Source organism: Odocoileus virginianus, chromosome 23 (genome assembly GCF_023699985.2).
Source record: "Odocoileus virginianus isolate 20LAN1187 ecotype Illinois chromosome 23, Ovbor_1.2, whole genome shotgun sequence".
NCBI lineage: Eukaryota > Metazoa > Chordata > Mammalia > Artiodactyla > Cervidae > Odocoileus > Odocoileus virginianus.
Window position 1 is genome coordinate 51,847,129 of NC_069696.1, and position 26,070 is coordinate 51,873,198.

Genomic DNA, 26,070 nt, shown 5'->3' on the forward strand with positions numbered 1-26,070 from the left:
ACCTGATTTAAACTTCAAAGGTACATGTTTCACCCTGGGCAGACTTCTTTGGGCTTATCTGAATACACATTTCCCGCAGCCATTCTGCGCCGCTGAGTGGAGTCACTACAAGTTGGCAATCCACTCCGTCACTCACTCCATGAGGCTGCAAATCTGCAAGATAAAAAATGCAGTGTTAAAACAAATTCCCTTTTCCTTCGCTTTTCCTTGTAAAATCCTAGAGAGGAAAACAAAGCAGGCTGTTTCTCACAATATACGTGACATGTGGCATCTTGGTGAAAAGTGACATAGCCATGCTGCCCGTGACAGGCTTAGTGGTGAGACCTGACAGATATAAACCTGCAAGAACAACCTCCCTGCCACAGATATTTAAGCTCATGTTAAAACTTTGATTTGATCGTCCCTTGATTTGCTTGCGCAACAGTGAGCGCTACTGCCTTTCAGGTTCATTAGAAGTTATGGTATTCTTCACATTACTGTCAATTTAAGCTCCTGTTTTACTAAAACGTAGGCATTTTAACTGCTCATCAAACCTGTGCACATTCTTGAGTTAAAGAATTAGATCAGTCCAGACTCCAGTTCTCAAAGGAGAAGTTCCATTGTTTATCAGGCCATGTCTACACTGGCTGAGCAAAGCGCTCGGTTCAGAAGGAGAAGCGCCTTTGGCAGCTAGAGTCCACATAGCTGATCCGTGGAGGCTCGGGTGGAGGTTCTGCACCTAATTACACAAGTGCAATGAAATTACTAAGCATTTGATGAGAACGACCCATGACGACAAAAAAGGCATGGCGTGATTGTTATTCTCATTTATTTACATGGTAGTCATTTCGGATGCAATTCAAAGACCCTATAAAAAATAAGAATGCTTACACTTCACAGGTGACAATGAATGTGGGTATTAAAATAGTTGATAATTCAACATTTGGTTGAATCCAAGTCATATTCTTCCTAAACAAGACAGTGATGGCATGATTTTAAAATGCAGTACTTTTTCTTAACTGGTCTAGATAAAGCTTATAGCTCTGATTTTATACTTATTGAAAACAATCTTCAGAGTTCAACTAATTAAAAAGATTAGTTCAACCTCACCAAAAAATGGGTCAAAATGGTAATTGATATTTTGGAGGAAATATTTACACTCTTCTACTTGCACTATTAAGATTTAGTAGCAACCAGGATTGCATTCTATTCTGGGGACAGTACTATACCATCAAATCATCTTGAACATGGAGATCCTTTCATTAATTTTTAGAATAAAAAGAGATTTAGCAGAAATGTTCTTCTAACAGCTATGAAATTATAGGCTTCCCCCTCCATCCACCCAAACACACTCCACCCTGTGAAATAATAGATACAACATTAATCACATTTGGAATTTTGCCAGGATTCCCCCATGGGTGAGCAGGGAGTGTTGGACCAAATTGCCTTGAAGGAATAAAGCCTCTCTCACTCCCACAGATGCCTCAGAGTGTGTTAGGGATCATCCATTCCAACCCTTTGAAGAAAGGAGGAATGTGTGGGAATGAATCAGAACTGTGCTCTCAGAGCTTCACTTTACAGTTCCCCAAAATAAATTAGCCACGCTTATGCTATGTAACCCTCAAACTCTAGTTACCCTAATGCAGGGAATTATCCCCCCCCCCTTTTTTTGCTACTCCTATCTTCAGATTTTTAGGTTTGGGGTTAGTCTCTCCATTTAATAATCATTCGAGTTAGATGCTAAGGTCCCCTTGGCTGGGAGCAAAATCCCACCTCCAGACCGAGTCATGAAAAGACATTTGTTGGCTAACTTCTAAACTAGCACTCATTCTAAAACCAAAATAAATCTAGATGATCTAAGATTCACTTTACATAGCCAAGTCTGTCTAAGATAAATTGAATCTGGTATCTTTTGCCACACAAAAGCCCTAAGAATGTCTAAATATAAAACCACTGTTGATATTTTTGCCACACCGTGTCTGAGCACCTCATGATGTTGATCGTGTCATGATGACAATGACGTCATGACGACGGTGGTGATGGTGACATCATGATGACGGTGGTGACGAAGATATCATGATGACAATGGTGGTGATGATGATGATGAAACAACAAACACACTTGGTACTTACTGTGTGCCAGACACTGTTCTAAATACCTTATAGACATGAACTCATTTAATCCCTAGAACAACTCTGTCAGGTGGGTGCTATTATCTCTCTTTACAGATAAGGAAACAGTCACAGAGGCAGCAAGGAACTCACTCCAGAGCCAGAACTCACTCTGGGTCAGAAATTGATAGGATTTGAAAATGGAAGGATTTGAATCCAGGCAGTCTGGCTTCAGAGTCATGTGACACTGATTTTCCTGTCCTTGCCCGGCCACAGCCACCAAACCAATGTCATTATGTATCGAGATTCATATCTAAACGTGGTATGAATGAGCCCCAGGCTCATTTATCCACTTCTTCTTGGGGCATTTTTGTCTCTATGGAGCCAGCATCTCCTTCTGTCAGAACAAGTTCAATGTACCTCGGAGCAAAATGGATTCTCACTGATCATCATTCGGGATACTATTTACTCCTTTAAAACTTAAATTCTGGAAGATGTTCACAGAACACAAAATATATATCAAATCATAAAAGGAACTGCAAGAATGGAAAATGATTGAATGGGGACTTTCAGTAGAGCAGGTACCTAATTGTAGTCTAATGGAATCAGGCCTCCTGAGGTCAATTCCTAACAGTACTACTTTTGACAAGTTGCATGAGCTATTTACTAATATCTCTCAGCAACCTAATTTCCTCATCTATAAAATGGGAATAAAAACGGTATTACCACTGAGGGTTATGAGGATTAAATGAACTAATCCCCATAAAATGCTTAACCTAGTGCATGGCATGTAGCAAGCACTCAAAAAATATATATATAGTCTTGTTATTATTACATTTAGTTTGTATAGATTAGACTTGAGCTGCAACTAAGCACGTACCATCAAAAGTTTTACCATTTCAGTGTAAAAGCATTAATATAGATTTTAGGAATATTGGTTGTGGTCACAGGCAATTCTTTCAACCCAGGGACAATTTGGTTTTTAAAATTCACCGTGACATAGCTCCACAAATAATTTCATTCCCCTCTATTTGGTGAAAGCACAGACAAATTACAGAATATGAAAAAATCATCAGAGCTTAAAATTTTGTCAGAAACTAACTTCAAGAGCCAGTAGGCTTTTCTATATGGTTCACTTTTAAGTAGCACAAAAGGATGACTTGCTTAATTGTTTGTCTTTTATATCACAATTCATATTTTTGCACAGAATTACTGAAGAGACACTGACGCAGACAACAAAGATGCAACTTTAACAACAGCAGCAGGAAGTGTCCACACTCCCCACTTATCTTTTCCTTCTCTGCTCCCTTCTTTTCTTTAGATTCTAAAAACTTAGGCTTATGCTTAAGCCCTGACTCTTTCAGGTCAAAGGGAGACTTAGAAATGGCTACTTAGGAGCCCGAAATAGAAATTTCCATCGAAGAGAGAGTAATGTAAGCACTAGAAGAAGATGACTCGCAGAATGCCCACTAGCATCGGGCTCTTCTGTGAATTATACAAAGAAAAAGGAACAGATTGGAACCTTTTCTTCTTTCAGTTCTAAAATGGACACGGTCACCAGAGAGAGAACAAGAAGACTGGAGGCCCCCAAAGAGAACTACAGAGAAGCTATTTGAGGTAAAGCTCACACTTTCACCTGGATATTCCCAGGATGCACTGGATATTCCCAGGATACAGTGACTATCCTTTTTTGTTCTAGGGACCATGGGCCTTGAGAACCACTTGCTGATTCCCAAGGGGCTGGCAGTGAGCAGGGTGTGGGGTGGGGAGCACTTGTCTCGTTTCCCAGTGCCCCACACATGGGATAGGTGCTCTCTGACAATCCTGAGGAGAAGCAAGCATTGATGTAAAAAGCTAGTCAAGAATTAAAATTTCGAATAAAGGGATCAGAGTGTAGTCTCATCTGGCATAAAGAGACAGAAAGAGGCATGGTAAGACAAATACACAAGGTGTTCACTTTGATCCTACATGTGCGCCTCTGGAAGCTTACCACCGTCAACCTCCAAAAGGCTCAGACCTGCAAACACACAAACCTTTCATTCTGAAAGGAAGTTTTAGCAATAATCAGTCTCCAGTTCTCCAGATAATGATGGTGCATCCCAGAAAGCCATCAGCCTAAAAGATCATGGAGTCGGGGCAATTCTAGGATTAGAACTCATGAAGGTAGAAGAAGGTGGCTGAAGTGTTACAGAAGTACATTTCCTGATAGCAACTCAATTATTCTGAGGAAGATGGAGTCCTGGAAACAACTGTCTTCTACTGGCAAGACAGGTCAGCCGCCTCAGCTGGGAATTATCTACACGAATGACAGAGGTGTGAGGAGGTGTCCTACCTGGTGTTCCGCAGCCAGAGGACGTGGAGAACACGGGTGGCGAGAAGCCAAAGAGCACAGTTTGGTTTCTCACTTGAAATGCTGAGCCATCCGGAGCAAAGAAATGGACTGTCTCAGCAACGCCATGGGAAGGTTAGCCCACGCTCAGGCTTTCTATCTGCAAGCATAATTAAATCAATGGAGTGATGTGCCAGGCACAAAATTATCCTTCACAAATAAAATTCTCATTTTCTTGTAGCAGTGTTATTTTTCCTCATCGCCATATATTTAGGTCTCATTTAAGGCTATTTAGGGCTGCAGCCATGAAATTAAAAGAGGCTTACTCCTTGGAAGGAAAGTTATGATCAACCTAGATAGCATATTAAAAAGCAGAGACATTACTTTGCCAACAAAGGTCCATCTACTTAAGGCTATTGTTTTTCCAGTGGTCATGTATGGATGTGAGAGTTGGACTGTGAAGAAAGCTGAGTGCTGAAGAATTGATGCTTTTGAACTGTGGTGTTGGAGAAGACTCTTGAGAGTCCCTCGGACTGCAAGGAGATCCTACCAGTCCATCCTAAAGGAGATCAGTCCTGGGTGTTCATTAGAAGGACTGATGCTGAAGCTGAAGCTTCAATACTTTGGCCACCTCATGTGAAGAGCTGACTCATTTGAAAAAACCCTGATCTTGGGAGGGGTTGGGGGCAGGAGGAGAAGGGGACGACAGAGGATGAGATGGCTGGATGGTATCACCGACTCGATGGACATGTGTTTGAGTAAACTCTAGGAGTCAGTGATGGACAGGGAGGCCTGGCGTGCTGCGATTCATGGGGTCGCAAAGAGTTGGACACGACTGAGCAACTGAACTGAACTGAACTGAGCTGAACGCTTCCCTGGTGGTTCAGATGGTAAAGAATCTGCCTGTAATACCAGAGACCCCAGTTCCATCCCAGAGTCAGAAAGATCCCCTGGAGAAAGGGAATGGCTACCCACTCCAGTATTCTTGCCTGGAGAATTCCATGGACAGAATAGCCTGGTGGACTATACAGTCCATGGGGTCACAAAGAGGCAGACATGATTGAAGCAACTAGTACTTCCACTTTTCACTAAGGTAACTTAAATCCTTTAACCGGAGTGATTTTAGAAAGCATGTCACTTGTTTCTTGTCATGTGCAAACATCAACCAATGACACTGATTTCCCAACACCAAATGGGAAGTTACAAAAGAAAAAAAAAAAGGAGAAGAGAAACTCAGATCTGCCGAGTGGTCCTCACTGACCACTCTGTGGACCTGCTGTCATTTCTCATTACCCTTTTTTTCATGATTGCTCACACAGATTAAACCCAGGTGATTTGGTTCTTAGTGGGATGAATGTGAATTAATTCTGATCATAAATTTTAAGGAGACAACATATCTCAGATGTTCCAAATACAACACTTATCTTTATCTGTGGTGAAACTAGAAATTATTTTCTTTGGAAACTTTGGTTGTTTCATTTCTACTATTTTGACTCAGTGGAATAACCTGCCTATCAGTAAGGTCAGATGAGATAGAACTGGAATCTCAGGCTTCCTGTATTCATCTCCTTACCTCTACTCCACAGTTAAATATTTCTCCTTCTCTTTCATTCACAAGTTTTATAATTTCACAAAATGACAAGCCGTACAGCATGACATCAAGCTTGATCTTGCCATTATGCCTGATTGTTCAAAATTACACTAGTCCTTGAATATTGACAAGATTCCTTTCAGTATTTTCTCTGTGGGTGTATTAGGTGGTAGTGTCAGCCTTAAGGAAATGGGGCCTCATTTCTAGGGCCACTTGTTCAATTCTTTGAAGACTGACATCACATAACCCCCCTCCCCAATCTTCTCTTCTTTATGTCCTCAGTGTATTTGACTTGTCAGAAATAATTAGAAATGGCTTAGTAAATACGAGACCATGCTCTTTACTGTTCCAGGATGAATGAGTGCAGAAAGCTTTGTTATGAGTTTTATTCTAGTTGGAAATTTGCATTCAGCATCAGTCATGTCTCATGGACAAGCAGAGGTCCGCCCTAATGTTTCAGATTTCTATTTCTCTGAGTTCAGCCCTGCCTCCCAAACACTGCTTGTTCCTTATGGGTAATTATTAACGGGGAAGGCACTTCTGCCTCTGAGGTGACCCTCACCTTCTTGTACCACTTTTCATATGAGCAAGTTCAAGGCAGTGACTTTTCTATGTCACTTTTTAATGTCAGGGCAGCTTGTTTCAAAGCAGCATTCTGACTAGACTGGAAAAAATAAAACCAGGAGGTGATGATAAAACCTTGCGCTCAGAGCTCTCATTTCCTACTCTGTCCTTAGAATGGGCACTGCCTGTTCTTTTCATCAAAAGCAGAAAATCTGTTTTGTATCCAGGGTAAATGGAGAATGCCCACATCTCCAGTTCCTTTCAAAGCTGACTATTCTCATATATGGTAAAAAGCTATTACAAAGGGTCCCGCTTTATCACAGTCTTGGTTGTATTGTTGGATAAATAAAGGCATCTCTCTGCGAAATGCTGCATTCTATGCACCTCTCCAGGTGGATGGAATGCAATCTAATATTGGGGACATTATCCCTTTTCACTGATAATCGGGATTACAACAAGTTTTCTGAATCTTGGATCTGTTGGTTGATATTAACTCCTCTGACAAGCTCTAGGAAAAGAACTCTGCCAGATGGGTTTACGAGTAGAGAGGCCAATGCTGGCTGAAACTCCTGCCACAATTCTGGGAGACCAGTTTCTGAGATGGCTGTGGGTTTGATGGAAAAAATTCTTGACTTGAACAGATGGGATTGGGTTTCCTCTCTACCACTTATTAGCCATGTGGCTTTGAGCAAACCACACATACTCCCTGAGGCTTACTTTATAAAATGTTGGTAATAATACCTCTTGAAGCTTACATAATAAATTGGGCAGTGTATATGGCAATGAAAGCATTGGTTCATAATAAAGCCTCATACAAATGCTTGGCATTATTTCTTCTCAAATAACAACCTAGATCTAATGAGCAAATATGTCATGGACACCAAACAGAAATCTAGTGGACAAATCCACATAAAATATAATCATGTTTATTCAACACTAGGAATATGGCTTTCTTCTAAAAAATATTACCATTACTAAAATTTAATCTTACATATATATCATATGTACAGGTGACCAATTTTCAAAAAATGATAATGCAGTAAAATCCTCAAAATGACATACATAGACATAAATTAACACTCTTTTAATAATTCAGGAGACATTTCATTGTCACATTGCACCTAAGGGTCATAATTATGATTATCAGTGGCTAATTTACTGGAGAAATGGTAGGAATTGAAATCACTCTGTGATATAACTGAGAATAAAATTTTAAGAATTAAGTCACGCTATCCATTTTTTATACTGTCATTTGTCTCTATTTCAAAAAAGTAGCATCACTTCAGCAATACTAAGTTACCTGACCTGAGCTTTTTAGTGATCTGTGCTCTAAGGCGATGCTAACCACAGCAGAAATGTTCTAACATAGCCCAAGCATGCTGCCCAAGCATAATGACTTCTAGGTGTTCAAGGCAGAAGTTCTACTTCTCTGAATCTGGTGCATCAGGTTTGCAAAGAGCAGCAGGAAGTAACTGCAGAGGTGGGAAGCAGAGAGAAAATAATAAGCTCTGTCCTGACTAATGGATGAGACTGTCAAAAAGATGAAATGAGTTCAAGTTTGAGGAGGACTTTGAAGTTACTGACATAGAGGAATGGCAGGAAAGTTGTTACTGTAATTATTACTATTAATAATCTCACTCAGTTTACAAAGGATAAGTTATATATAGCTTGAAAGAGAAGAATTTTTTTTCAAATGATGGTCCAGTTTATTCCTCCGTCATACAATTTTTGCTTTCTCAGCTTATCTCTCAGCTGACATGAATGACATACATAGTCTCTTCTTGTTTTCTCCTGTTTTGGCGCAGTCTGGCATAGCTGGAAGAGATGGGGAGATCTCGTGGAGAACAGAGGTGCAGGTGAATTTGGAAATTGTAAAAATAACTGTCTCTGAAGAGTAAGGTGCAAAGGGCTTCCCTTGTGGCTCGGCTGGTAAAGAATCTGCCTGCAATGTGGGAGACCTGGGTTTGATCCCTAGGTTGGGGAGATCCATCCCCTGGAGAAGGGAAAGGCTACCCACTCCAGTATTCTGGAGAATTCCACAGACTGTATAGTCACTGGGGTCGCAAAGAGTCAGACATGACTGAGCGACTTTCACTTTCACTTTCATAAAGGGCTAAAGATGCTCTTTTTCAATATGGCTAAAAGCATGGAGCTATTATTGTAGGATTGTAGAATATTCTGAGGCTCGAAGTCTGCACACTATTAGCACACCATTGTCACAAAGGGCAGATACATGTCATCATGATCCCTGCTCTGAGCTTGACCATCTGAACTGTCTCCTTGAAATTAATAAATCTGCTTATGTGCATGTATGTGCAAATGCAGGCATGGGCCCTTATAGTGGTATAATTATAAATGCAAATAGTCTCAGAAAAATATCTTATAGGACACCTTTGGCACAAGGCTATCAACAATCATCCATGAACCAATTGAAAGTAAAACTAGATGAATAAAAGTATATATTCATTTCCCTACCATGAGGACTATTTTATCTCTTTTAAGTAATTAACACAAGCATCTTTGGAATACTGCTGTAAGCACTTCACAGCGCTTATTGTGGGGCGGGGGGCAGGGGGAGAAAACTATGAAGTGGTTTTATAATGGACAATACCCTCATAAACAAGAATGAGGGATATTTCAGCTAGCATGGAATGATTAATCCAGGGGATCCTCCTGACCCAGGGATTGAACCAGGTCTTCCACATTGCAGGCAGATTATTTACTATTTCAGCCATCAGAGAAACCCCTATATATATATGTATATACATGTATATACATATATATATATACATGTCTTTTATAATTGAGCCTACTACTCCATGGTGGTAACTGAGTTCTGCAGAAGAGCTATTTTTGATTGATGTAAGCACCTTTTCTGGCATTTAGCCATCACAGGAGCTTTCAAAGCTTCACCCAAGACACCATGCCCACGATAACCTCAAATCTAAGGAATCGAAAATAGTAGTAAACCCATCATGCTTGTCAGCCCACACTCACAGCTAAAAGGGTTTCCTTCTTGTTTGTAACGGGATAGATTTAAGGCACTAGAGTAAAAGTTGTACCCTACTTATTACAAACCTATGCATGTGCACCCGCAAGCTTTAGAACACGGCCCAGGTAGCACACACAGCTTCCCCACCTCCAAGGGCACAGTTCTTTATCCCATCACCAGTGCAGCTAAGCTAGGATCCTTTGACAGAACAGAACACAAAGAACTAAGAGTCTTAAAAACTGGGTCTAACATATTGTCTACAATATGACCAATTTGATCTACAAGTTGGCCCTAATCATTCGTTTGAAAATACGCCTCTACCATGAACCAGGCACTTTGGTCAAGGAGACAGCAGAAGACAAATTATCCTCTATTCACTCTCCTCAAGAAACTTACAATTGTACAAGCAATAACTTCAAATATAGTAAAGATCTTAAAAATCCATCTTTTCTAACCTTTGAAGCATTCACGTGTGTGTCTTTAATATAACCTAAAATCTTACTCATTGGAGGAGTGAACATTAATATTTATGTCCACACTTTGAAAATCAAAATAAAAGAGCTACTAACAGAAGCAATGGGTTAAATGGGAAGTTTGTAAACTAGGACCACTGGGCCAAATCTCACTTGCCCCCTCTTTGAGCAAAATTTCACTGGAAGGCACGCATGCTCATCTGTTTATGTATTACATAAACATAATATCTGTGTTATGTATTCACAACAGAAGTGGTGACTAGCTAGAACAAAGAGTAAGTTAATTAAAATCCGACCATGTGCTTATAAAACAGAATGTATTTATTTGTCTATTTTCCACTTGGGTGTGTGTGTGTGTGTGTGTGTGTGTGTGTGTGTGTATTTTTTGGCTACATTGAGTGTGCAGGCAGGATCTTAGTTCCCTGACTGGGGTTCAAACCTGTGTCTCCTGCACTGGGAGCAGAGAGTCTTATCCACTGGACTGACAGAAGTCTTTGGTGTGTTCTTTTAGGAAATCTATTCCTGTAGGACATTCCTAAGAGTGAATTCTTAAGGGATATGTGCTTTCTCTCTCATACTAGGAAGAACAAAAAGCTACAGTGAATAAGTAGCATTGTAAAACATAGGTAGAGAGAATATGAATTAAAATTGGAGTGACTTTACAAGCAAAGTTTTTAAATCTCAACTTTGCCACTTCATTCACACCCATATGGGCCAAGTGTTAAATTTCTGGTGTCTGTAGTGGGGAGGAGGAAGAAAGGCTAGAGTTGAATAATTAGGACAATAATGGAGCTTATTTAACCAGTCTTTAGACATGTTTATAATGCTTTGAGAACTGCCCCAATTCCTGAATGTCCCAACTTTATCCTGAAAAGAATCTGGCAAAAAAAAAAAATTGCTTAAGATAAATTTTTGCAAAACATTTGCATGGATGGAGCTACATAGCTAACTGCCAAAGATGCTCCAGTTTAATTATGCCCCGCAAGTTGGCTGGGCTTGTCTGGCATTTCATTAACAAAAAATAAACCTTACTCTTCTCCCTGAGAAAATCACATTTGTCGTATTTTGGGGACAGCAAAGCTCAATGTGCTACTTATTGGTACAAAAACTATGTATATCTAAACGTGGATAAATAAACCTGCAAAGTACTTGCTCTGACATCATAACTGACTCTTGTGACTCTTCTAGATGAATTGTGGTATTCCGTGCACGTCAATAACTTAGCCTTTAAATTTCAGCTTTTCTGGGGGAGTAAAATGTAAGTAAGGTATGGATGCTGGGAGAGAGGTTAAAGATACTTGTATATGTGTACTCAGGTACTGTTCAGAAGGAAAGTAAAATTAAATTAAAGTCACAATGCATATACAAGGATATACACACACACATACATATTTAAAAGTTCACCTTCCTGACTTAGTTGCCAGCAGTGAGGCCAACTGCTTCTGTACTGAATTCTTATCCAAAGAACATTTGAATTTAGTTGAAGGAAGGAAGTAACTAACAAGTTGTTCACAGCTACTGGTGGACTGTACAGCTCACAAAAATACAAATTAGAAAATCAGAGTTAATTCAATGACTGGCATATGCACAAGGTACTGATAAGAATAGACAGGTGGAGGGTGACAAGACATGTAAAGAGAAGATTGTTGGAGGAGGCAACACACTTGTATTTGTGGAAGGAAGATTAGGGGGAGGGCTGGGGTAGGGGAGTGAGAAGTGACTGAGAGGCCGAGGAGTCTGTGAAAGCGAAGCAATGATGTGGTTTATATGAAGAATTTGCAGCTATGGTGTGCTTCTTGAGAGCAAAGTTTAAAACAGGAAATCGTTAGAGATAAGACTTTCAAGAGGCAGGAAATGGCACATTTATGAATAGAGTTTAAGATGCGACTATTTGGGGCTTTATACAGCATGGCAGGAAAACATGGGAAGGTTTTAAACTTGCAAGTAGCAGGTTGACTTTGGGTTGTATGGATATGATGGTGCCAAGGCTGGTGGAAGAAAAGTCAGTAAACAGCACAGATGCCCAAGCAAGAGATAAACCACAGCAAGTGGCGGCAGGTCTGGCCTGCAACAGTGGTAATAAGGATGGTCAGTACAGTCAGATTTAAGAAGTATCTAGGATGGAAGGTGAGCAGGTCCTGGTAGTGGGTTTGATTTGAAAAGCAACAGAGATGGGAAATGAGAAGCCAAAATGACTCTGGGGTCTGTAGTTTGGGTGAATGAGTAGACAGAAGTCTTGTGGAAACAAGACTATGCAGAGAATGCAGATGGAAAAACCAGGTTACAGGAACAATGAGGAGGTTTGTTTACACATGTTTGGTTGGAGGGCTCCCAATGGACAGGGCAGACAGTTGGATATTCAAGTCTGAATTGCAGTAAGGAAATTCAAATTACATTTACAATTTCTGAGTAACTGTAAATCATGGCAGTAAATAAGAGTATAAAAGGAAAGCGTGGTAGGTGAGAAAAGTAATGGGCTGAGGATGAACCTTGGGGAAGAAAAAGAAGAGAAGGCCATGAAAGAGACAGAGAAGGAACAATAAGATGATCTGATGGGAATGGCACCATAGAAGCCAGGGTAGTAGGGAACTTTGAGGGGGAAAGAAATTCAGAGATTCATGAAAGATCTCAAAACCTATGGGATGTAGCAATCCAAGAATCCTTAGCTCGACTGTGAAGTTAAAGCAGGTTTAGATGCTGGGAACTGTAAAGTAGAGACAAGACCAAGAGCAAAGCACATACAGGTCACATTTTCAAGAGGTCTGAATAAGATGGGGAGTAGAGAGATGGGAATGAAGATGGACAGGGCAAAGGAAAGGACGTTTCAGACAGGAAAAATACAGGGGTACACTTGAACAGATGACCTCAGTCATCTTAGATGCCTGAGTGCCAGCCCAGACCACAGGAAACTCAGCTGTGGCTCCATCAATGTCCGTTCCACCCCATTCCCTTTTCTCTTCCAACCGTCCTTTTCGTTCTACTACATTCACATGGAGAAACTTTCTGGGCAATCAACCCTAGTCCTGGGATTGAAGGTTCTTTAGCAAGCAAGCATGAAATAAGATAGAGGCAGATCCACAATTCTTTTATGATATTTCCTGAAGAAATCAGAGAACAGATTTTTTTTCTTAAATAATTACTGTTTTAAAAAATCTCTTTCTTAACTCCTATTTAAGCCCTGTCAGTTATTACTAGAGTGATAATACTTCATCATAATGCTTTTGTGATAGATGTGCAGGCACATTATGAGACACAGAAAATAAGATCTGCTTTGTTGGTTGATGGCAAATATACGTGCCGTTGGTTTTCTACAGTTTAGAGTCTCCTACACTGGGAAAGGCCAGCACAGGATAAATAGAGGCTCATCTGGATGTAAATAGAATTGAGATTCTCCTGGCTTTGTCACCACCTAGACCTGTGACCTTATGCAAGTCCTCCCTCTAAGTTCAGTCTTCATTTTAACTATGAAATAAGGCACTTAAATCTGATGGTTTCCTCATCCAGAATTTCAGGTAAAAGAAAATTATGACCAAAACTCCTGCTACATTTTCTAAGATTTAGGAAATCACATCAAATATGTTCTGAAGTAAATCAACAGTTCCAAGGTCATTAAATTATGGCATATATCGTGGGAGAGAAATACCTACTGGTAAGAATTAGAAAAGAGAGTTTATACACATAGTCTTTTTTTTTTTTAATGAAAAGCTCATCTGAATCATACAATATTTTTCTTTGCTTTCAAAGTCCAATATCAAGTGTTTGATGACAAATTAAAGCAGGATTGTTCCAGCCACAGTACACATGCCAGCGTCTCCAAAGGCAGAGTCAGAATGACAATTTCTGGAGACAAATGATTCGTTTCTCTTTCAGCTCTATTCACTAGAACATAACCACAGTCAAGACTCAATCTGAGGTTCAGTAATACAGAGGCTGTGCCTTTGGTTACCACACAGGCTGCAGTTTCTCTCTGTCATGTCTCCCTAGACAATGCCGGATGAGAGGACCTCAGAAAACTCTGGTGTGTGGGAGCTGGGGAATAAAAAAATGTTTTAGCGCTCAATATGTGAGTATATGTTAATACTTGGTGGTGATCCTGGATCTAAAATGGGATAAATCAGAGTGCAAAGAAATAGCCTTAAGTCTCTTTCTTCTTCATTTCAGAGACAGAAGGAAAAAACATGCAGTGAGTATGTTGGGTCCTCTTTCTGGAATTTATTATGTACCCTCACTTAGTCTCGCCCTACTTGTAATTTTTCCATCAAATAAGCAAAATCTTTGAACACTTTTTAATTCCTTTCTGTCCTTCACTGTTTCTGAGTGCACCTTCAGTGGTATTGGGATTCATTAATGTTACTTTGTAAGATTATTTCCTTCAGTTCAGTTGCTCAGTCATGTCCTACTCTTTGCAACCCCATGGACTGCAGCACACCAGGCTTCCCTGTCCATCACCAACTCCCAGAGCTTGCTCAAACTCATGTCTACTAAATTTTCCCCCTTTTATTTCACATCACATCTACAGACCCAGTCTAGAACCTGGCAGTCACTTGCCTGAATTATTATGGCCTCTTTGACCTGGTCCTCTGATTTCTGAAAATTAAAACTCTTCATCTACCTTTACACAACTTTCAAATTTCACAAACAAGCCTATGGTCAATACATAGAACTGCTAGGGCTGCTTCCCTATTTTCCCTGAAGCCCATCACTTCTACTTCCTGCATAGGCAAAGTTTCCTGTGGACACTTTATTACATAGGCTCTCCTAGCTTCACAGTCCATAGCAGCATCTCACTCTGCCCTGTCTCTTCACCCTCTCTAGTCGGCCATATTCTTCTCCAGCAAGCCATCTTGATGCCCACTCACCTACTCATTACTCTTTCATTCCTAGGCCTTCTCCCAAAGTGTGTCCCAACTTTGTGATGATGGCTTCAACTCATTCAGTCTTCTCCCCTTTTTCCCTCAGCAATTTCTGACTTTAGCCTTCTGTAAGAAGTCTATCTTTGCTGGCAATGTCTGGAAAGCAAACACACCTTCATTGTAATTTCTCAAGCACATACCACTCACTACACCATCCCTTTTTTCAACACTTAAAATTACCCTATGATTTGCATGTCCTATACGTTCATAACTTCAGTGGTATTTTCCCACTCCAAAAGTATTATATCTGTATGTCCTTTATTAGACACCAAGCTCCCAAGTGCAAGTATTATATAGTTGTAAGTCAACCCTTTCTGGTACTGTCCAATCATCATTTAAAACACAACTTTAATAGTGAGAATAATCTAGAAACTAGTATGCCAATTTGCCTGTTCCTCCAGGAGGACATAATGAACCACAAGCTATGTGGTCTTAGTAACCACAGAGCTCTGTCAGCGCCTCGGTGAGCTTGGAAAGCACTAAGCCTGTTTTTTTTTTTTTTTTTTAAACCTTGCTCCCAGTCCTGTGGAGTTAATCCAACCACAGACTTGTCTTTGAAGTCAACTGGAACATCATGCATGGGTGAGCTCCAGAGAGCACACAAAAGCAAGGAAAGAAAACTGGCATGTTATTCTCAACCAAAGAGACTGTGCCATTTCCGTGTTTCTACACACACCTGGGCTTCCCACAGACTTCAAGGGCCTGCAGGTGAAGTAGGAGAAGAAGCTGAAGTTAGAAGTGTCTTTTGAATGAGAAACGTGCAGCAGATGAAGCCACAACAGAATGAAAGCTTGAAATTTCTAGTAAATAATACTCATTTTTTTCTTTATCAAGGGTCATAAAAATCACACATATAAAATTCTTCAAGGCTACAAAACTCCTCCCTGAGAATGTCAAGCTCTTCTGGAAATGGCATCCACTCTTCCTCTGAGGCACAACAATTACCTTGTAGACTGGCATTCAATTCCATGCAACAGCCATTTATCCAGAATCTTTACTGAGAAGGAGTTGTGCTCATCAGAATGAGAAGCACTGTCACCATCTTCAAGAAGAAAAGCATAAAGCAGCTCTCATAGCATATAGCCCTCCACGGCCACTTACAGAGCCACTCTCAAACAGCCTCAGTCCGCAACGCGGCAAAATATAAATTACAGCCTTAACACTGCTTCTCAGAGTCAAGCACTTGAAACTAAATGATATTTTTGAAAATTAACTAAATTTATTTTGTGCCTACCTTTTGATCCTGCAAGTTCTTTCCTAAAAACAAATTCTACAGAAATAAAAGAACCAAAAAGAGGCCCCAGTACTTAACAACCATGTATGCTTAAGTAGGTTTTCTTTACCTCTCCAAGCTCAGTGTGGTAATTTGGAAACTGTGGATAATAATAGTACTTGCCTTATAGGCATGTGGGTATGATATCTGGAATGAGGGAAATGGCCAAGAAACACCAGTGGGTGTTATAATCCTTATTTTGCAGAGGAAGAAATGGTGTTTCAAAGATGCTAAACAATTGGTCCAAGGTTACAGCAGGTCTGGGATTGGATCTAATTTGATTTGCTTCCAAAGTCTCTACCCTTCCTGCCACAAAGGCTGCTGCTTAACTTAGAGCCCTGAAGTGAACAAGAAGAGGAGATATCAGCTGATAAGATCCTCTACATGTCATCCTGATGATTAGTTTAGGAAGCCTGCATTCTAATACACCTTTCTTCCAAAATGTATATTCAAACACTGGAATATTAGACTCTCAGAAACTATTCAAGGTCCTCAAATCATGGAGCTCTAAACTCAAAAGTAAAAAGGACCAAAACCATGGCCAGTCAATATAGCCTAAAAAATGAACATAAACCTGAAAAATCTGATACTCATAGATTACTGGAAAGATGTGGATTCACTGCAGGTGTAAGGAAAAAGGTTCTGTGCTCGACATGGATCGGACACTCTAATTTCAATTTCGCCTTTTCATATTTCCAAACGAAACATAAAATGTGGCGTTTGCCCTTAGAAGCATCATCCATCAAAACACCTTGGCTACTTTATTGGGGGAAAGAATTGTATGATGATGAGCAAGCTGTGCCGAAGTTAAATTAAGTGTGATCCTGCTGGAGATGGACCAAAGAGGCATGCCAAGCCCTGAAAGAATGAACAAGGTGAGAATGTCCGCACTCAAACGTATTTACTTTGAGAAGTGTGATGCTAAAATTACATCTGGAGAAGACAGTAAGACATCAGGATCCAGCAAGTGAAAATGAAACTGAGAACAGTGAATCTCTAATCTCTAACTCAGCACAAATTTGATCTCTTTCTTCCTAAACACTTTCTCTTATTTCTTCCGGTTCACAAATTTAACCATTTTCCGTATTCCCGGATGTAGAATTCTTTGACCTTCTCAAGGGTTTTTTTTTTATTTGTTTCATTTTTCTTCAAATGGTGTGAGCCCAAATGAATAGTTTTAAACTAGATAGACTGTCTCTAAGGCTCTAATCTTCTCTAATCTTCATGTTCCAAATTGTCCTGAGAGAAATAGAGAGAAATTCTACTGAGGAATTTTTCAACCATAACTTTACATTGCATGGAGTTCAAAAGTTTCTACTGCAAACAGCTATCAAGATGAAATACAGCTCCGAGCAGACAGCAGTGAGAGGAGTTCCTCACTTGGGCAGTGAAGGAATTTGTAAGTCACAGGGGGCGTGTCCTGTCTCTGCTCTCCTTACCTGCTTAGACAGGTCGATGGTGAGCCCTGCTTCCCAAAGACGCCGAGAACCGAGAACTGCTGCATTCTAGAGAGGGTGCTCCTGTCTACTCTCCAAGTGGGTCTCATTAAGTGTCCTTCTGTCTGATGTGCCCCATGATGAGTGTCTGTAAGTCCATTCACACACTAGGATCCCCAGGAGAAACAGCTCTTTGCTACCCTCCCTGAAACCCTTAGAACAGGACATGTGCCTTCCCCGGCTTGGCGGCTGCCACACCCTGTCCACAGGGCGTTCTGCTGGGATTGGAGTGCATTTTTTTCTTCCCCAATTCTTTCCTTTCCTGAGAAAACAGAAAAGGTCAAGGTTCTTCTCTCTATGTCTACAAGATATATACTCCTCAAGATAAAAGAATAATTATTACTGGGTTTCTCAACACAGTTCTCAATGTAACTAAGGGTAAACATTTCAAGGCTTGTTAAGTTTTAAAATTTTTTGAGTGACTAGTCTTTGGCTTTGGAAGATGAGAATCAATATGCAAGCAAAACTGTTGGTTTTTCTTACAATCTTAAAAATTTATATTCCAGATACAAACTAAAATTGAACATATCCCTAAGCTCTTTGCTTAATGTTAGATTTTATTTGGAATAGTGTTTTTATTTTATTGTGGGTGAATGGGTGTAATATTTCTGTTAAGAGAGCAAAACTATGGGCAGGGCTTTAAACAACCAGGGATACTGTTAAAGACAGCTTTGAAAAGTTTTCCATTTTAGAGATTATGTTAGCCTGTCTTCTCATGATAGCAAGGAAGTTAAAGTATTAAAAAAAAAAAAAAAAAAAACTTCAATTTACATGTCTGTCCAAATTTCGGAAGAATATCATGAAGTTCAAATAAGGCAATGGTAAACTTCACCAATCCCCACGCACATATTCTATTATAAATAATTGATTAAAGTAATGCATTTAAAAGTTTTGGACAGTTGAATTAATTGACTAACCATGCAACACACTTGATATTTTAAAATCTTAATGAAAGGAAAATTTTTTGCTGATGAAATCAATTAAAAGATGTAAAATCTATTTTCAAGAAGTTAGCCTTTATTCTAAATGTTCTCATTATTGTTCTTGCAACAAATAATCTGAAGCAATCTTCTGAATCCAAAAGCTATATTTGATAGTTAATACTGTTTTCCACCTATGAGAAAATAGTTTCTCCCTTCACAGTACTGAAGCATGATAACTAGGTGTAATTTTATTATATTATCCAATTAGTTCTTTAGAGTTCTTTTTCTCTCTCCAATTATACTATAGTTGATGAGAGAAAGATTATATTTTCTCCTTTTATAAAATCCTCTACAGTGCCTTTAGCAACACTGGTCAGACAAGATAATTAAGGGGGGAAAAGCCAATTGAATAATTGAGTAAATAAATGATTTGAATTCTTCCCAAATTTATGACATAATTATGATTATTGAGTAAAAGAGAGACTGATTTAGTTAGGAAGATCATATGTTATACCAACTTTCACTCAACCTGGAATAGGAAAAATAAAATGCCCTAAACCAGTAGAAATCTCAAACTTTAAAAATATTTTGTTTGCAGTAAAGAATCACAAATTCTTCACCATATGTACTGATATTCCCTAATGTATTTACTTAATACATGCATTAATGTATTTAATACATGTATTAATAAATGCATTTAATGTATTTAAATAAAAATTTAAAGAGATAACTGTCTAGAGGAGGCTAAAATGTTCATAAATATTAGAAATTCAATAAGCAACGAGGTGAATTGAAACATATTGGATTGCATTGCATTGCACTGAATTTGCAGGGCTACAGTACAATGAAAACTAAACTCTGGACTCAAATCTTGCTAGCACTTTGAAAGCACTAGCCCTAAAAATTAAAAAAACACAGATCTCGATCTTTAAGATGACACACTGCTTGTTTACACAGATAATTCCATTTTATACCATTTTTTCTACTTGTCAAAACTATTTCCCTGGACTGCAAATAAGCACAACATCACGTGGCTGACAAGGTTTCATATTTCCATTATGTAATTATACATACCTCTTGGGTGACTTTCTTGTCACTTGCAAGTTATACCATTCTTGTTATTTTTAAAAAATTAAAATTAAAAGCTGCTAACATGAAACTATTTTTGTAAATGTCACCAAATGGAATTTCCTCTAAAGATCAACAGCATCATCACACAATATGCCTAAAAATGGAATGGTATTATTCATGTGTCACTTAGAGCATTTTACATATTAAGTCCACAGCCAACAATGAAACAGAGGACTCAAGGAACTTTTCTAAAAAACTCTTGACCAAATTGACCAAAATGAATTCTTAACATATTTAAAAATTTCTCTTTGTCCACTCAGACTGATATATAACATCCCCAAATTTACACAGTCCAAGTTCAAGAGTGATCTAAAGGTTTTACCTGAGCGGTAACCAAACAACCAGTTAACTTAGAGAAAATAAAACCTTCAAAGGATTCAACTGATTGAAACTGCATGGAGAAAACTGGGTGATTAAATATTTCCCTTTCCAACTGCATGTGGTGTGTTCTTCGGGCAAATCACAGGGACTAAATATTGTTCTCCATTGTACACCCAGGTGGCAGCGGGATACCAACAATTACACATTGTAGCTGAGTGCCAAGGTTCATGCCTGAAATTAGTGTCAAAATGAAGGGACCGAAGAAAGTTAGGGTTAAAAGGGAGGCAAGCTCATCCTCTGCATTTTACCAACAGCAGCACAGCATGAGATAAGCAGATAAGCCTTTGGAACAGTTTCATATTTGGAACTCTTACTGACAGTTCAGCTGCTACTATTACAATACCAACTGCAGAAATGTTTCTTCTTTCTTAAAAGCAGGATAAAGCTAAAAGCCTCATGGCCCAAGCTGCACCCTCACTTATCTCAATTAGTATGTAGGGATGCCCAAAGAATGGGGCTGCTTCAGCAGAGGACCTCCACATAAATTAGAGGGTACACATCGGCTATCGTGTTCACTGGCTCAGGGTGCCACCTTTCCAACTCGCTTCACCCAAGAAAATTAGTACGTGTTATGTATGTGCCAGGTATTAGTAACACCTTCTTGAAGTAAGCCCTATATTCATATCTATGTCCACAAGTCATGACTCTTATAGTCAGTAAAACAGCTCCATGGCAGAGGTCAGATGAAGTAGCTGCTTTAAGAAATATCCACCTGTATTTTCCCATGAAGTAAACTTCCTAACTTAAGCAGTTGAGTTTGAGAATCCATAAAAGTACAGACATAAATCCTTTCCTTGAGAGTTCAAGGCTACATTTTTTAATACAATTGAGTAAAGACATAAATAAGATTAACCACGAGAGCTGCTTGTTGATATAAGAGATTTGTGCGAGGATTTTGAATGCTGAATTTGAATTTTGCTAAAAAAATTCCAACAAGAACTATTAACTAATAAAGCTTCATGTTGGTTAAGAGACTGGCTGTTTTGTGGTGGGGCGGGGGTGGGGAACAAAAGGCAGGGCCAGCAACTTCAGTATTGTGGGCCTTAATAGTGATGAAAACATGTACAAACTGGACACAGTTGTATCGTCTCTTAGAAACATCAGAAAGTTCATTATGTATCTCATGGATATATATTGAAACAAGTGACAGTTCATTCTCAGAAGAAGCAAAAATATATGAAAGTAAAGATTATTGTGTATAGCTATATAACCCTTAACAGGATCCCCAATCCTGATTAAATATTTAAAGTTCTTTGAATGCCCTGGGCTATAAATTTGGAAATATTATTTTGTTTTTTCCCTGTGAGCTTTCTGTCTGCTGTCCATCTCTCTCTCCTTTGGTCTCTCTTCTCTATTTCCCCACCTCAAAGGTATATTAGCTGTATGATCTATGCCAGGCACTGTAGTGGGCAGTGGGGCCCCTGCTTCCAAACCTTCCACTCTCAGCTTTTCTACTTTCTGATTTTACTGAGGATTCTCTGAATTCTTTGCCAACATGTCAGTTGGGCATATCTATAAACAGTGAAGTGACTGGGACACAGGAAATATGTGAGATGTTGCCCAGCCACAAGTCACTTTACTTATTACAAATGCCACATGTCAAATGATCAGCACAGAAAAAGAATTTTAGGATTTCATTTCTAAGACAGGCTTCGTAGCAACCATGGGCTTTGACCCAGACATTGACGGATGGGAGGCATTGAGAAAGCAGCAGGAAGTGTTTCAGGTGCAGAAATGATCAGAGAAAATGCAAGGCAAACTTTGTGGGGGCAATGAGCAGATCAACCCTCCAGTGTAGAAAATTCCTGGCTAGAAATAGACAATAATACAATCAAAAAAGAAAAAAAAAAAAGACTGAAGCCAAATGGTGAGATTTCTGAAGGAGTTGGTTCTGGGGAATCCATAGATGCAAAGGAAAGTAACATAATGGAAGTATCAAGGTGCTTGTGGGTATCTGTTCTAACGCAGAGGTTTGCCTGTTACAGACACTTCTGTTTTCTAAACATCTTGAGTAGCCAAGGCCATCATAAATGCTCAGTAATATTTGCCTAGTGACTAGAAGAATGAATAGAGGCTGAAAGACCTGGGGTTTAAGTCATCTTGGCTGCTTACTAGCTTGGTGACACCCAGGCAGTTACTTCTTAAAGCCTCATTTTCCTCATCTGCAAGGAGGGTCAGTGACGCCACCTTTCTCATAATGTAATGGAAAGAACAAAGGTAAAGAGCTTAAGAAATTGACAGGCAAATGGAAAAGAAACGTTAGCCACTAATAATTAGAATTAGAGGTCCCTTAAAATAGAATCAGAGGCATTGGAAGGAAGCATAAAAAGCAATAAAACCAACTTGTTTGCTGCATCATGGGCCTGAATATCAATAAGACAGCTTATTAAAACTCACTGTGACTGTTTTGCCAATATATTCTTCTAAACTGGTATATATGCCTAGAATTTACTTTAAGCCATCTAAAGAAGAGGCAAGAGAAATACAAGTTCCAAAATGATATGGATTGTGATGTGATTGATTGATGATGTATGAATAACTGGTGAGCCTGCTATCATCTGCAAAATCAGGCAAATAATGAATATTGAATCAATGGAGAATATTAAATTAAGAACTACAAAGACAGTGTCTGATACAGGGTAGGCCCTGAATCAGTGTTGGTGGAATGAATGAATGAATGTTTTCTAAATCATTATGGAAAGATATTGGTATAACTTACTAGATACCTATGTTTCAAACTTCTAGCAAACTGAATTTGTCTTCAAACATTTCCTAAGAATCCAATACTTTTAAAGATGTCTGTAATAAATTATGTTAAAATCCTTGAGATTGTGATAGTTAACTATACACCATATGTTCCTGACCATGGTAAGCCACCTTGTCTTCCTTTCTCCAAGGACACTCCTCCTAGCCTTATGGTATACTTTAGTCTTTACTTTTGGACTGTAAACTCAATTGTCAGAAAAATGTAGGAAATTCAAGGATTTATGAATCATTATGATTAAATAATGCCAAACACCATTAAGAATACAAATAATGGCTTAGAGACATAATTAAAAATGGAAAAAGGTTCTGTTTACTATATGGTGTAAGATCATAAAGTCCAAAGCCTTTAGAAGGAATTGGGGTCACTATGAGTTTATATAGGCCATTTTTTATTAAAAAATTATAAACACCATTAAGTAAATTACAATTTTCACATTTTAAAATCTGAACAAATTTTAAATGTTTCAGTTAATTATTAGTACTAGAGTATGAAATTTGGCTTTTTAGAAAAACTTTTATTTTCTCAAATCATCCTGATACCATTTAAACAAAAATATCCAACTGTTGGCTGTGCAAATTAAAATCTGCTGTTGGATCTCAGAGGTTATTAATCAATAGATTAAACCTTACCATGTGTCCTTGCCACCATGCTTGGATGGTAAGTTGGGGCAAACCCGTTAGCTGTCTAAAAGGCCCCCTCCCTTCCCAGTTCTTTCTCTATAATAAAATTTCCTGCTGATGGTCAGTGTAATTTGAGGTTTGTCGCCTGGCAAACTATTTTGTGGAAAATAAACTCATGTAGCTGAAGGAAAGATTTTATTGAATTATACAAGTAACTTGCCACTACTAGGAAAATCCTATATCCTAAAATCAACCCCTTGGACAACATCCCAAGGCCAACTCAAATCTTTCAGCACTTTATACACAATTTCTAATAAAACAAGTTTGGTGTTTTACTTTTTTTTTTTACCCCAAACTCAGACGAATACCTTCAAAGTCAACACAACTTTCTAGGTGACAGAATAATATTATACCAAAAATACAAAACCCAAAACTATAGGAGGCAGAAAGCAACTAAGAGGAACCAATAACCCTGCAATGCTGGTGTGTGGAAAGGAATATTAATTACAAGAAGAAACCAAACTTGGGAAAATTCAATAAACACATTAGAAGAGGATAATAATCTCATACTAGAGCATAACTTTATTTTCATTTAAAAAAATGTACTTATGGCATGTTAATTCAGCAATAATATTATATTCTGACTTTATTCACTACAATCAAGTTAAATTACATAATTTTTTTCTAATTAGCATTTAGAACAATGCAATTTGAAAGCTAATGGCTTTGTGTAACATACACAGAAAAACTGATTTAAGGATTTCATTTTGACTTAACATAAAATTGATCTAATGTGTCACAACTCCAGTTCTCAAAATATTTCTTTAAAAGCCATATGCATAACTTAACTTGTGTCTACATCTCCTGAAAGAATTGAGGTGCAAAGATGTTTCTGGTAACATTAGGTGCAATCAATATATATATCTGTTTATATATCTGCACTTACCTATTCAATAAAGAGATATAGTAACTGTGTATTTTATGCATAGTTTTTATTTATTAGCCCATTTAAAATTTTTAAAAAATACATGATATCTGGAAGAAAAATCAAACCAATTTTGTGATAGTGGCTAGTAACAATATTTATTCCTTCTCTTTTCTCAGCCTTCCCTGACTTATATGAATGATTGTTTTTTCCTCTTTAAACCACAAACTATCATATGTAATATTTAATATTTAATATGTACCTTTAAGATACACCTAAATATTTTAAGGAAGTACCAAAATAAAATGGGAGGAATCGGGAAATACTATTTTGTCTCAAGAGTTTAGTACAATTGCTTCAGCTGAGATAAATTCATGAAGACATTTCTAAAATACTTCTACGTAAGGATAAAATGATTTCTATGTAAGAAACAATCACCAGCCAATGTTATTATCACCAGAAAATTGTAAGCTAGAATGAGCAATAAAAACATTGTATTTGAATGAGATATTAGACAATAGCTATTAAAATATTTTACTCAATTTCTATTACACCTTAAAATGAAAGTCATCAAAATGTCATTACAGGCCTGTTCCCCAGATTCTTCAGAGACTGAATTTAATCATCTCAGGAAATTGAGCGCTATTTGACATTTACTTAAATCTTTTGAAATAACAGTAAAGCAAAACACAATGTCAAATTTATAAGACATTTTATATTAAAATATGTCCATATACACACATACATACATACCACATCCCGGGGAATACTTGCCTTCAGATACCTGGAATTCAATATTCCTCGTGAAATTAACCACTCATACAATGCATTACCTTCAAGAAGACCTAAGTAAGAAACCCAAGTTAAGAAGCCACAATTAAGCTTTGCAAAACCTCACTCTTATTAAAGCGCTAAAGTAGCAGTTAAGTAAAAATATCTTCAAAAATCAATTTTTCTTAAATTACCTCCACCAAAATTATTGCCTGTACAGCAGAACATAGAACTTTTAATTGCTGTTCAACTAAAGAGCTAAACATTAGTTGAATTAGTCCAATTACACTAGTAAAGGCATCCTTGTGTGTATTTTCAGAAAACTAACACACTTTGAAGAATTTTTAAGCTGGAAGAGACCATCCATATCACCAAATTCTGTTTTCTCTAACCAGTTCTAGAAATAAAGTATACATAAAACAGATAAAGATTATTTTAATTGATCCTCAAAATGACCATTTTATCTAAAATATAAAAATCTACTTATTCTCAAGGCTGAAAGTAAACATACAAAGTGTCTGACTGTTTTTTGTTAATAAAACCTAGGCAATCTTTAGCAAATGACTAACAATAAAATTCCCTAAGATAGTTTCTTCTTTAAACCTTTTATGTTTAGACCAAGGGTTTAAATTTTAAACACTCATTTAGAAAGCAGCTTTCTAATGTTACTGGTAAGAAGTACACGGAAACGGTTTGAAAATTGCACTTTAAAAAATGTTTAATTTTTACCTTTCCATTCCAGGAGGATGCCACTTCTTATGGAACCCATTTTTCCTGGAGACACTCAGTGTTGGCCGATTTAGAATAAAAACCATTAGCAGATCACTATTA

At 38.2% G+C, this 26,070-nt stretch overlaps 2 long non-coding RNA genes across 8 annotated transcripts in view; one reads left to right on the forward strand and one right to left on the reverse strand.

Annotated features, from left to right (window-relative positions):
- The window catches only part of LOC110134553 (uncharacterized), a 102,454-nt gene that overhangs the window by 73,585 nt on the left and 2,799 nt on the right, over positions 1-26,070 (reverse strand). For 6 of the 7 annotated variants that reach the window (XR_011483069.1, XR_011483064.1, XR_011483066.1 and 3 more), the window contains exon 3: positions 3-153. This is a non-coding gene — a long non-coding RNA (uncharacterized lncRNA). Of the gene's footprint in view, positions 1-2; positions 154-25,968; positions 26,060-26,070 lie in introns of those variants that run through there. The other variant, XR_011483065.1, reaches the window with a different exon arrangement.
- On the forward strand, positions 2,032-26,070 carry LOC110134554 (uncharacterized). The gene is made up of 3 exons (XR_002313116.2): positions 2,032-2,181; positions 3,628-3,707; positions 25,982-26,070. It is a non-coding gene; the product is annotated as an uncharacterized lncRNA (long non-coding RNA).